This window comes from Falco naumanni, chromosome 4 (genome assembly GCF_017639655.2).
Source record: "Falco naumanni isolate bFalNau1 chromosome 4, bFalNau1.pat, whole genome shotgun sequence".
In the NCBI taxonomy this organism is placed as follows: Eukaryota; Metazoa; Chordata; class Aves; order Falconiformes; family Falconidae; genus Falco; species Falco naumanni.
In genome coordinates, this window is record NC_054057.1 from 106,234,536 (window position 1) to 106,247,384 (window position 12,849).

At 48.1% G+C, this 12,849-nt stretch overlaps 1 long non-coding RNA gene across 1 annotated transcript; it reads right to left on the minus strand.

The window, feature by feature from the left end:
• Positions 1 to 327: 327 nt before the first annotated feature.
• Positions 328 to 12,548, minus strand: LOC121086687. Its single transcript, XR_005827431.1, has 2 exons — positions 12,412 to 12,548; positions 328 to 651 (listed from the first exon to the last, which is right to left on the minus strand). It is a non-coding gene; the product is annotated as an uncharacterized LOC121086687 (long non-coding RNA).
• Positions 12,549 to 12,849: the final 301 nt, after the last annotated feature.

Genomic DNA, 12,849 nt, shown 5'->3' on the forward strand with positions numbered 1-12,849 from the left:
TGGGAAGTCGTTGAGAAAGTCTCATGTCTTAATTCCTCATTGCGTAGGAAATAAAAAGGGGATTGTGCACGAGGGGTGGGAATGTTCTGTTTCTTATTATCTGAATGCGTGGTCTTGAAAGAGAGGGCAGAGCCCCTGTGCAAAAGATAAATCATATTAATGCAGTTTGTTTCCCCATTTTTGCCTTCCAGTACTGTCTTCTGGGAGCTGGAGTCCAGGAGCTTTGCACATGAACTCTTATATAGGGCTAGTAGTAAGGGCGGGTTGTTTTTTTTGTGATAAGAAAGAGCCAGCCTTGGGGAAAAGGAAAAAAACAGACCCTCAAAATGGAGTGAAAGCTATTTATTCATAAGAGAGTGACCAGCTTGACTTTAGAGGTGCAAAGGCAGGCCCAGACCTCTCTCCGCATTCAGCAGCATTGACTGTGCTCGGGGTGCTGGCTGCGCTGCTGGCTTCCAGAGTCACCACGGGGGCTGACGGATCGGCTGTGCCGTGGGCAATGGATGTGACCGATGGCATCTGTCCATGCTGGTAGGGGGATCCCCTCTGGGGAGCAAGCGGCCTGGCAGCTTAGCATGGGGTGCAGTGGGCTTGGGAGCTGCAGTTTCGGTAGGGAGGGAAGAGGAACGCCTGGAAGCGTCTTTGGGGCACCTGTGAGAGCAGAAGGCAGGGATTTGCACTGGTCTGTGACATGCACTGTGGTGTGATTCAGTCGCCGGCCCTGTCTCTTGGCTCAGTTCAGAACACAAAGCAACTCAGAAGCTTCCCCCCCCTCCCTGGAATCTGGGGCTTTTTGATAGGTATGTGCATCCCACAAGCAACTGTTTCTGTCAGGACATTTCATGGCTTTTGAGGGGAGTGTGTGTGAGAGGGGGAACCTAAGCAAAATGCACAGGTTTTGCTAACCAAAACCCAACTTTCCCTACACCTCTCTCTCTCCAGGTAAGATTTTTTCGGGGTTGGGTGTGGGTGTCTGTGTATACGTGATTCGCTTGGATTTTAGGAAAGAAAACCTACCTGGGAACCAAAACCTCCTTTACAAAAATATGATAAACCTTTTCCAGTTCCACAAAACATTTCTCAGAAGGCAGGAAACAATTTCTTGCCTCCCTCCATGTGGTTAAACAAGGCTGAGCAGTGAATGGGCAAGATGAAGCCTGATGGTGGTGAAGGGCCCTGGGGCTCACAGGCACAGGCTTTGAGCTGGCAAAAGCCAGCAAGCTCCTACCTACGCAGTGAACCAGGAACTGCAGCATTGGAAATGTGTCCCAGCGCCAGCTCAGTGAAGTCTGAGCAAGAAGGTACATATATCTGCCAAAGGCCAGGGTCCTAAATCTGTCTTCAGGGGGAACTTTGCACAGAAATCCACTGAAAACCAAGGAAGTAGCATGATTTTTGGACCCATGGGAGAAGGGTCAACACTATCCATGTCAATTAAGCAGGTAGGTGAATTTGAATAAAAGAATGGCGTAGCTCAAAATACATAGCTGTAGCTTGCCCTCCGTGGTCTGGTAGGGTATCTCAAGATACCCTCTAAAAAGCTGTTCAAGCTTCTCCGGTAGCGGACTTGTAGGAGCACTGACACAAGGCACAAGTGCAGTGCAGGTTACACACTCTCTCCTTCCTGCATAACTTCATCACTGGCTACTTTGCCTCTCATCAGATTTGATTAAAATCTCTCAAACTGCTTTAGAAATGGAAAGAATACTGCTATTAATTTTCATGGCTGCTTACAGTGGGCATGTTGCATTCAATAGTTCAACGGGTAGGTCAAGCTGCGGTGTTGTTTTAATGAAACCGTGAGACGTGCCGTGCAGAGAAAAGCAAGCTGGGTTCCGCTTCACGGCGACTCCCCCACTCTGGTGGGTCTTGCAGGAGCAGTTTGACTTGCATGCCCCGTGGACAGGACATCACGTCACAGTGAGCAACTTCCATAATTGCTACTGGTATTGGTTATCTTGGCAGAGAGGCCGAAGACTGAACACACTGCAGGGAATGAGCTCTGGGCTTGCTCTAGAAGAAACCTCTTTAGCTAAGGGTCAGGGCACATGGACAGGCAGCAGTAAAGAGGGAGCTATTATTTCTGGACAGACAGCTGACACTAAGGGTGCTTATTGCAGCATATTTATCTGTAATTTAAAATCTGGGTGTGTTTTCTATGCTTTAAAAAAAAAAAAGAAAAAAGCTGAAAGCAAGCAACAGGAAGAGGGTCTGAAATAAAAGGTTGCAAAAAATCAAATGAGCAGCTTCCAAGATCTGCATGTCCGGGTATTGCTCTGGGTGGAAGGTGGCTTGTTTTCCAAAATTAGCTCTTGGCTTATGCCCCAGTAACTAAGACCATGCATCTGTACTGGCTGTGGCCCAAGGCTTACCCTAACCTGTCCCTGACTGTAACTAGTAGCACATGCTTAGGGGAAGCATAAGAGAGAAACTGTCGTGTGATCCTTCCTCTGTTATTCTTCTGGAGAAACTGGCTGCTCATGGCTTGGATGGGTGTACTCTGTGCTGGGCAAAAAACTGGCTGGGTGGCTGAGCCTAAATATTGGTGGTGAATGTAGTCAAATCCAGTCAGCAACCAGTCACAAGTGGTGTTTCCCAGGGCTCAGTACTGGGGGCAGCTCTGTTTAATATCTTTGCCAGTGATCTGGACGAGGGGATTCGGTGCACCCTCAGTAAATTCACAGATGACACCAAGTTGGGCAGGAGTGTTGATCTGCTGGGGGGCAGGAGGCTCTGCAGAGGGGTCTGGATGGTCTGGATCGATGGGCTGAGGCCAACGGTGGGAGGGTCAGCAAGGCTGAGCGCTGGGTCCTGCACTGGGGGCACAACAACCCCCCACAGCGCTACAGGCTGGGGGCAGAGTGGCAGGGAAGCTGCCTGGTGGGAAAGGGTCTGGGGGCGCTGGTTGGTGGCTGGCTGAACAACGAGCCAGCAGTGTGCCCAGGTGGCCAACAAGGCCAAAGTGTCCTGGCTTGTATCCAAAACAGCATGGCCAGCAGGACAAGGGCAGCGATTGTGCCCCTGTCCTCGGCACCAGTGAGGTTGCACCTCGAATCCTGTGTTCTGTTGAGGGCCTCTTGCTTCAAAGGGGACATCAAGGTGCTGGAGCGTGTCCAGAGACGGGCAACAGAGCTGGGGAAGGGTCTGGAGCACAAATCTTATGAGAAGCAGCTGGAGGAACTGGGGTTGTTTAGTCCAGAGAAAAGTAGGCTCTGCGGGATCTTATTGCTCTACAGCTACCTGAAAGGAGGCTGCAGCGAGGTGACACTAGGTCTTTTCTCCCAAGTAACAAGCAATAAGACAAGAGGAAATGGCCTCACGTTGTGCCAGGGAAGGTTTAGACTGGATAGTAGGAAAAATTTCCTCACTGAGAGGGTGGTCAAGCATTGGAACAGGCTGCCCAGGGAAGTGGTTGAGTCACCATCCCTGGAGGTAATTAAAGACCTGTAGCTGTGGTGCTGAAGGACATGGTTTAGTGGTGGGCTTGGCTGTGCTGGGTTAACAATTTGACTTGATCTTAAGCATCTTTTCCAGCCTAAATGATTCTATATTGTATGATAACCTCTGGCCTGTAGTCCCATCTTTTGGCATCAGAATCTTGGTGATTTTTTGGTTGAGCTGGCAATTGCAGTGGTTCTAGGCTTGGTTTTGGGGGTTGTTTGGGTGGGTTTTGGTTTTGGGAGAAGTATTGAACACCCGTGCTTTAATCACCTTTCTGCCCTCTGTGTCTCTACAGAACTTGGTCACCTCCCCCTGCCATCCCTTCTGAGCTGAGGCATCTTCCCACCCCCTGCCACCCCTTTCCTGAGCAGAGGCATCTTCCCACACAGAGGCAGGAGCTGTGCAGTATGCCAAATCACTGGTCAGTCCGTTCTTCTTCTCCATGGGTTGTCTATCCTTTTCAAGAGAGGGTGATGAGGCGCACACCTCCCCAGCATCCCCACTCCCTGGAAAGGTCACCCACAGGGTCATTTTTTTATGGTGGCTATAAAAAAGGAAGGCTTCACCTTCCTTCTCTAGCCTTTCAGTAATACTTTTTGAGATCCTGCATGCCTTCATGACCATTCCTGAGCCTTGAACTGGCTTTTTTAAAGTACTTTCTGCAGCAGCCCCCAATAAAGTGACAGATGATTGTGAGAGCAGAAGGAAGCATAATGTGCTCACAAAGTAGAGAACTGCATGTGCAGGTAGACACTTCTTATTTTATACTTTGACAGTGTATTATTTGTGCTCTCATAGCATGGCCAGTGTCCCTTTGCTGCGCATCTGCTTGGTTGGCCTTGGAAGTGACCTGATTGCAGCAAGCAAGACAAGCAGAGCAGAGCATTTCCAAATTCTTGGTCATATTTGAAAACTCTCTGAATTACCGGCTGGTGTATGTGGATGCTGTGCTAGAGAGAAAGAGGAAACATTGGTTTGAGTTGTAGATTGCAAGTGTTTCAGAATGACCTTGCAATCCCCTGCATGTGGAGTTAGCCATGTCTCAGACACCGCTGCTGTTAAGTAACAGCAATGTAATCTGGTCCTGGGGTTATTCCGTGTACATACCCTGATCGTTTTGTGGTTTTGAATTTCCCCAAACCAGGTTTGTTTTTTTTTTTTTCTAAACTTAAGTAGTGAAGATTAAATCCCTCTTTGAGGCATTTTTATTCCTTTTTGTAGATGTTACTGTCTCATTGAGAAAACAAATTTGATTATGAAACACTCTGTTCCCATTTCTCGACTCTTCCCCTCTGTATCTGGAGACCTATGTCCCCTCCCCTTTTGCATATGTTTTGATATAAAGCTCTTGTTGTGCAGGACGTGTATACATAGGCATGTGCTACCTATAGACTGACTATAGAGCTTCTTCTGCTTTGCTGAGGACAGGTGAATTTAATCAGAGCTGCAATAAGGACTGGATTTCCAGTCCTTGCTTTTTTATTTATGTAAGTTGCTTTTATTTACCTAAGTACAAGCCCTCTTCCCGCTCTTGGAAATTTCCACTGACTCCATTCATTTCTTCTTCAGGATTTAACTTCATCTGTTCAGACCAGCCTTGCTGGTCAGGGTTATTCTATCCATTTTTATTCAAGAACAGGGTTAAGTTGGTAACTCTGAACTCTCGTCCCCAGGAAACAGGCTTTGACACGGTAAATAACAGACCATGGGGGTGACATATTTAGGTCTGTTGCTTGGATTGATGTCTCTCTCGTCTAGGGAGGTGAGCTAGTCTTTGTCAGAAAGTAATAAGGACAGAAGTGTAAATAGAAATGCATTAATTTAGCTATCTAGGCAATGTCTGTAGAGTTAAAATGATTGAAAACTTAAGGAGAATTGGGAAGATGGCAGCAGTACCTCCCTGGGCTTTACGCAAGAGGAGCTGTTGCATTTGGGGGAGAAGAGGAGGATGAAGTGCTGAGGTACTTGGGTAACGGCTCTGTTTCGCTTTGTCACGAAAAGAGGGATGGTATAAAGGGGAAGGCAGGGGACAGAACAGCTTTTATGTTTGGGCATGGGCTGGGAGAAATAACATGCTGTAACTATTGGAGCTGACACAGCAGAGGCCCATTTGGCCGGGAATATAGGGCAATAAATGCAGTCAGGTGATTGGAGGGTGTTGTGCGTAAGGCTGCCAGGTAGTTAAGCGAGAGCCGATCAGGAAATAATTATGGCTGATAAGAGGAGCTTGTAAGGAGGCCAGCAACTTCTGTGACCATGAAAGGTTTTAATGATTAACTATTATGGAAAGGCTAGAAGCACATTCTCCCCTGTCTTCGAAGTCACACCCCACTGCTCTCTCCCGCGTCATTAACTTCGGCGCTGCCCTGCTGGATGGCCGACTGCTGTGCCAGGGCGTCGCTGGTGAGCGTGAGCCAGCTTTAATGCAGGACGGTCTCTGGGATGTGAATGGAGAAGCCAGTTGCTTCCGAGACGGGCATAGGTAGCTAAGTGCTGGGTCTGCCCGGGTCTCTGCACCTCCTGGAGTTAAGTCCTGGGGGAATCCGTACCCGGGGACTCTGCAGGGGATTGCTGTCCCCTGTATATTGCAAATGAAACCCCACCCTGGCAGTAGGCTCATGTGTGGGTGGGTGACAGAAAGCTGTGTGGCTTGAAAAAGGGTTTGGGGAAAAGATGCAAGAGGGAGGAGAGAGGAAATCTCTTGCGCTTTGAGTAGGTGCAGCAGCACATGGCGCGGGTGCCTCAGGACGGGTACACCAACACACACACAGTGCAGCTCCCCAGGACTGGGCCTGGACACTGTGTCTGAACATCTCCTTTCTGTTTCCTTATGCAATGATGAAAACAGCAGACGTCAATAAATGCAGCTTTTGCCAACGCGATGTTGACAGTCTGTGGGTGTTTGCCTGCTGCAGGATTTACAGCTCGGTACAGCCCTAATCATTCGCCTTGCTCACTTGCTCTGGCTTCCGAGGCTCACACAAGAGAAGTGACCTACCACCATCAAAACTTCCGCTTCCCACAACTGGGAATAGTATTCCAGTCTGGTGGGATTCCATCTTCTCAACCACTTTGGCTCCATTTACAAGGTTCTGTACGCACAGGCTTGCACCTAAGTGGCCGTGCTGCGGGAAGATGAAGAGGCCACAGACCCTGCTAGGACTGTACGATGGATGGTGCTCAGCGTGCATGAGATGAGATTTGTATATTCTGGCTCTGTATGTTCCTAGGATTGGCCGAGGGGTGCAGGGGTGGTGACCACACAGCAAGCTGGCCTTGTCTGTAGTTGGGTCGGCCCTTTGCAACACACCACAAAGCGCCATCCTTTGCATGGTAGCTCGCTCTTCTTTCCGCTGCTCCGCCTGTACCAGTGAGGGCAGAGCTGTGCCCGGTGCTTGGCAGGCGCTGAACCAGCAGTCTCCAGATTCACTCCATGGAGGGAACTGGCCCGGAATTGGTATTGGATGTAGACAGTGGGAATGGCGCTGAAACAGTACTCTGGATCCTGAACAGACTTTCCTTTGCAACCTTACTGCATAGCTGTTATTATAGCGTTTGCTAATTGATTTTTCTTGATTAATGCTAGCTAATTGATTTTTATTAATTAAGTCACATTTAGTGACTTGTATGGTTAGGCACAGCTATAAACCTGTGCACAGGCCATCTGCAATGAGCACCAGTTTTTCCAGCTCAAGATTTGCCCCTGGCAGGACAAGGTGCTGCCAACCCTGTGGACCCCCTGTGCTGGACCCACAGTAAATGTGGTATTTACTGTGGTTATAAATACTATAAAAGCATGTAAAGGTGTGCCAACAGGCCGGGGGAGCGGGGGCAAATCCACAGGCTGTTGTTGGGACTGCCCACAGACTGCAGGTAACTCCTGTGTCAGTCTGTGTTGCTGTATGTGTTGGATAACCTTGGCCAAGATACAGATTCCATCATCATTTCTGAGAAAATTACGTCATTAATGTATCGTCTTTAATCAATAGGCCATGGCCCTGATTCAGCAAGACACTTAAGTACACGGCTAATATCCATCACAAAGTCTGGTACCTTGATAGGTTGGTTTTTGTTTTTTAGGAACCTGCTTTTTGTATTTGAGATTGAATTTGTGCTAAACTGAGGGGTTTGTGCCTGCAAAGAGCATCAGCTGTGGCTTGACCATGAGGTGCCATGTGCTCACAGTATAAATATGACCTCAAAGCTGTGAGATGCCATCATGTGGAGAACAAAAATCAAAGAAAGCCAAGAAAAGGGAGAGACTGTTACCAAGTGGTGCATTTGGCCTCTTGTGACCCACCTCACCTGCACGGAAGGTTGATGCAGAGATCACAGATGATGGAGTGGAAGGTGTGATTTTGGTAAAATTGCATTTGGCTGTTCTTAATGCTGGACGAGCACACAGTGCCCAGGAGGCAAGGGGAGAGAGAGGACTTGCTGATGAATGGGCAGAAAAGCAGTTGATGATCATACTAGGGGAAGCAGAAGCTCTGACTTACTTTCCATGTACAACTTAAATGAATCCTTACAAGTCCCTATTTGATTTCTTTTTTCTTAACAAACATTTATATTTAAAGAAATCTGTAATTTATTTTAAACTGTTTCTTTTTTTATTTGAAGGATGAGTTAGGAATAGTTGTGAAGCAATTGTTCATTCGGCTTGTAGCTGGGTTTCATTTATTTTTAATTCTGTTCAGCTTGGATAGCTTTTAATCAGTTTAATACTTAACATCTCATTTCACTAATTGTTATTTATTCCATTCAATTATGTATCTTACAAGCATTCATTTCCCCTTACAGATCTCCTATAATGACCCCTAGGAAGCCGAGGAAATGAAGGCAGAGAGTTTCAAACCACCTTGAGAACAGCTTCTAGTGACCACCTTGCATGTCAGGAGCCTGAGCCATAATAGCAAGAGGCAGGAAAACTGGGATCCTCCAGCCACTTAGATGCTTTTGAGAAATTACTTCTAAACTGTATTTAAGCACTGCAGTAAAGCCCAATTAAGTAAGTACTTAAGCAGAGGCTTAGTTTAAAGCACACAGCCAGTCTTGCCCCTGCTTGACAAACTATATGCTGTGAGTTCAGTTACTACTTGCTTGGGGAATGGCTGGAGCCATTTGCCTGCCGGGAAGATTTGCCGTAGGCATGTAGCAAGGAGGAAGAGTCTGAGCTTCAGGTGTTGAGCTGGTATCACCTGGAATTATTTGGTTGACTTGGATAGAGGTGGTATGATTTACGCATCCATCAGGGGTACTCAACAATGCTTTGGTCTTGTTTGTAATTGTAGCGCCAAGTGAAGAACTGTGGGGACTCACTGTCACCTCCCCACATGCAGGCAGCCACATCTGGCCGTGGGCTGTGTCTCTGTGTTACATTGCAGGGAGACAGAAATTTTCTCAAGCTACTGATTTTCTGGCAGAGCAGCAGCAAGGTTTGGTGGCTGAAAAGTGATGAACTCTGCACTGAGCTGTGGGGAGAGCCAGGGGCTCAGCGCCGGCACAGTCAGCCCCAGCACAGTGGTGGGTGCAGCCTTGTGAGCACAACCATACGGGTTTTGGATTCCAGCCATCAAGTAAGCACTTGGTCACACATCATGGACCACCTCTGTCCTCCCTTCAAACAATTTCCTTGCTGTGACCTGCTTTGGTCAGGGCCTGATCCTGACCTGAGAGGAGTCAATGGAGAGGTCAGCCCTGACTCTACCACAGACATTCAAGCCTTGGCCTCTCTCCTGAGCCTCTCCAAGGAGCTGCAGGGCTGACCACATTGCTGATGGCTGCCAAATACACTATTTTCCATTCCAGCCTCACAGCATCATTGTCCCTGCTCAGTAGTCCAGTCTCCCTGGTTACATGACAGCAAAGCTAGGACAGGCATGGCATGGTTTTGCCTTATGTTCATTGATCCTGGCTTAGTGCTCAGTGTTTAACATGACAAAAGGCTGTTTGCAAAGTCACAGCAATTAAATTCTCTAATGTTCCTATTTTTTAGAGGAGTTGTGTCTGTGGGATGTAAATGTATCACAAAAGTAGTCTGTTTAGCACTGTTGCTTTTTTAAAGGCAAAGCAGGCTTGTTGCAGCTCCAGGGGTGAGATCCACAAGATCCTCAGTGGGTGTGGTCCGAGCAAACCCCCAATAAACAGGGTTGGCCAGATCTTCATGGCAAGTTGGTGGCCATGTTGCATTCCTCTAGCAGAGCATGGCTAGTGAACACTTCTGAAATGGCAGAGATAACGACTGATATTTAGGAACAGGTCATAGGGTACTACCAGGAAGTCAGCCAGGAAGCTGTAAGATGCTTCTGTACTCCTACAACACAACAGCAACAAGCAGACCCCTGCCTGCATGGGCTGTTTAAACACATCTGTGGCTCCAGCAGGTTGTTCCACCCAGGTGTGGCTTGTCTTCAGTGCCCTTTGAAGCTGGGACTTGGGGGCTTTAAGCAGCTTTCCTTCTGCTCCCAGCCGTGACTGTCCAATTGCTGTGCTTGCAAAGACTAGAGAAAACATGAGACAGGGGGAGCTGGAGCTGGAGCAGTTGTGGAACAGCTTTGTCAGAGCTTGTCTTGAACTGAATCACTTTATGGTCCCAATCTGATCTGGATTGTGCTCATATGGGAACCACCCCCTGCTCAGCTTTCTACTGTCGTGGCACAAGGAAGAGAGATCTACTGAGCTCCAAACCCTCGTTCCTTTCCCAAAAAAACATTTTGTCTGGCAGTATGGACTGCTGTAAGGTTAGCACACCTAAGAGGTCTAAAGCAGAGCTCCCATCCTCTTGAGTTTTGTGGAGTCTCAGGATCTCTCTTTGGCTTGCATAAAACGAAATTAAAAAATCAAAAGCTGTCCTGCCCCAGGGCTGGCTGTTCTTGCAGTACCCTGTCACCCTGTGCTTCCTGGCACCCCCCGCACAGTGCTGGTGCAGCTGGGGCATTCTCGGTTCCTCTCTTGTGGGAAGGCTCAAAGGTGGTTTTGCAGCCGAGGAATATTTCCCTGGGGGAACTACACATGGGGAGCTACAGTCGTTTTGCTCTTAGCTGGAGCTAATGGCTGAGGTGAAACAAAGTGATTCAGAGTTTGGAGAATGATTCAGAGTCAGGCTCTGGGAGCAGCTTCCCTAACTCCACATTCAGCTAAATCCAAGGGCATTGCTCTGGCTTGAGACTCAAGTTGGCAGTTTTATCTCCCATTGGTTTGTCTCCTGAAGCAGTCAGATGTGGTGTGATGTATCTTGGGATAGGTGGTTTTGTTTAAATATAGAAGAATTTGTTTGTGTCCCAGTTCCTTGGTTTCTGTACACTATTTTGTTGCAATTTCAGTGGCCTTGGGATCAAGCATGTAATGATGATGGGTGAGGGGTCCCTCCACTGCTTCACACAAGTCTAGAAATATACCTTAGCTGATGGCTGCATTTAGAAGCTGAAGTCAATAGTCTGCTGCTTTTTATTTAGCCAAGCATCCCTGCCAAAGCACCAAACTGTAAAGAAAAGTGACCTTCCATGGGCTAGGGGGGAGGTCAGGCCACCAGGATGAAATTTGGACAATACTGGAAGGAATAAACGTGAAAGGCTCCAAGCCTTGCGTCGCACTGGAGATAGCTCATGTTGACCTTGCTGAGGGCTGTTTGGTGCTGTGTGCTGGGGGAGAGTGCCTGTGCCATAGCTGGCAGCAGCTGTCGGGCAGTTGTAAACTCAAAATTAAAAAAGCACCATAGAGCCAGGAGGGCTTTTTCAGCCCTCTAAGCATCCGTTCCTTCACAGTGTGGAGGCACAAGCCAAGACCAGCCAGGACGGGCTAATTCTGTAGTAAAGAGGAAACGCTTTGTCTTTGAGCCTGGCAGCATTCAAAGCTTTCGCAGTGCTGGAATTTGTCTTACAAATGGGGAAAAAGATTTCCCTGGATTAATATCCCACCAGACTTGGTTCAGCATACCTAGAGATCAGAATAGATCTGGTTGTTTTTATTTGGTTGAGAAATTAGAAGAGCCTGGCATGGCTGGACATGAAGTCATGCATTCACGGTGTTTATGAATTCTCTTGTGAATGTATGGAAAGCATGTGTATCATTTCAACTCCCAATGTTGGAAATAGTGCAAATAAATGACTGTGAGTCAGAAGAGGGTGAATCAGTATAAGTTAGTTCCACTGACAATCGTTTAAGAGCACAGACGTGACATGGGCGATTATTTGGCTAATTAGAGCAGACCTTTGAGCATTGAAATCCAGGGTTTTCAAAGGAGCCTGGCAGAATTAGGTGCCTAAGTCCCTCTGCTATCAGTAGGAGGTGGGTACATACTTAATGCTTAGCTTAACAGAACATCCAAGGCATTTTATTCAGATGTTAAGGAAGCAGCATTTCCCCTGAGTGAGTGGGCAGCATGTTCCTAGCAAGCGGGACAGAACGCCTCTAGACAGAGACCTACAGCCAGTACCAGCCCCTGCTAATGCCCACTTCAGTCATCCACTCAGGCTGGAGCTGAAACTTAGGATGCTCACAGGAGTGTGTGAGTGGGAAGAACCCTCTGGCCCTGCCGTGGATCTAAGGGTGGCAGCTCTGTCCCATAGTCCTTGCCAGCACTGCTTGGAGAGGGCGCCTACACGTCTGAGCAATAGCACTGCCCCGCATAAAACATGAGAGGGAAGGCTGTTAGTCCTATGTGCGAAGTCAGACAGTATTAAGATGGTTTCTGTTTGCTCCGCTGATGTGTGATGTGACTCTTGTTTATCCAGCAGTAAAGCTGCACATTTCTTAAAGGCAAGCTGCATGTCGGAGGTGTTCACCCAGACACTGATGCTTCCAGCAGAACGTGCTGCTGTGTCCCTGACTGCAGCTGCCACTGGAAATCTTTGCAGCCTGTTGATTTCTGCCCCCTCCCCTTTCTTTCCTCTGGCAGGCAGTCTATATGGACCGGTGCTGTGAGTGTCAGCCAGGCAAGAGTTAAATGCGGTCCCGGAGCTGTTGGCTTACCTTTGAAAGCACAGTGGGAGACATGTACCTCTGATCTTGTAAAAGAACCTGTTTTCTTGCTGGCAGTACAGCCTGCTCCAGTTAGAATACATGGGCTGAAACAGGGCCTGGAGTCAGTCTGTCCCCTGCTGCGGTGGTGGCACTGTCACTGCTTTTGTGGTAAGTAGGGCAATTTCAGTGCCAGTCACCTCTCTAAATACAGCCTTGCAAAGACATGCAAAGTCATTGATTTTTCTTTAGCCCCAGCGTGTTTTCCCTCCGTGAGATCATGGAGCTGGCAGGACAGCCCTGCCTGCAGAGGATTTGCTTCCACTTGGGCTCCAGCCAGGCAAGACAGGAATCCTAAGTGCTCGCTGCTTTGTGGCTCATCTGCAGCAGCAAAGCCCGACGCTTTCTCCCCCAGTTCACGCTCTCAGCACAGAGGTGGCCCAGGGGAAT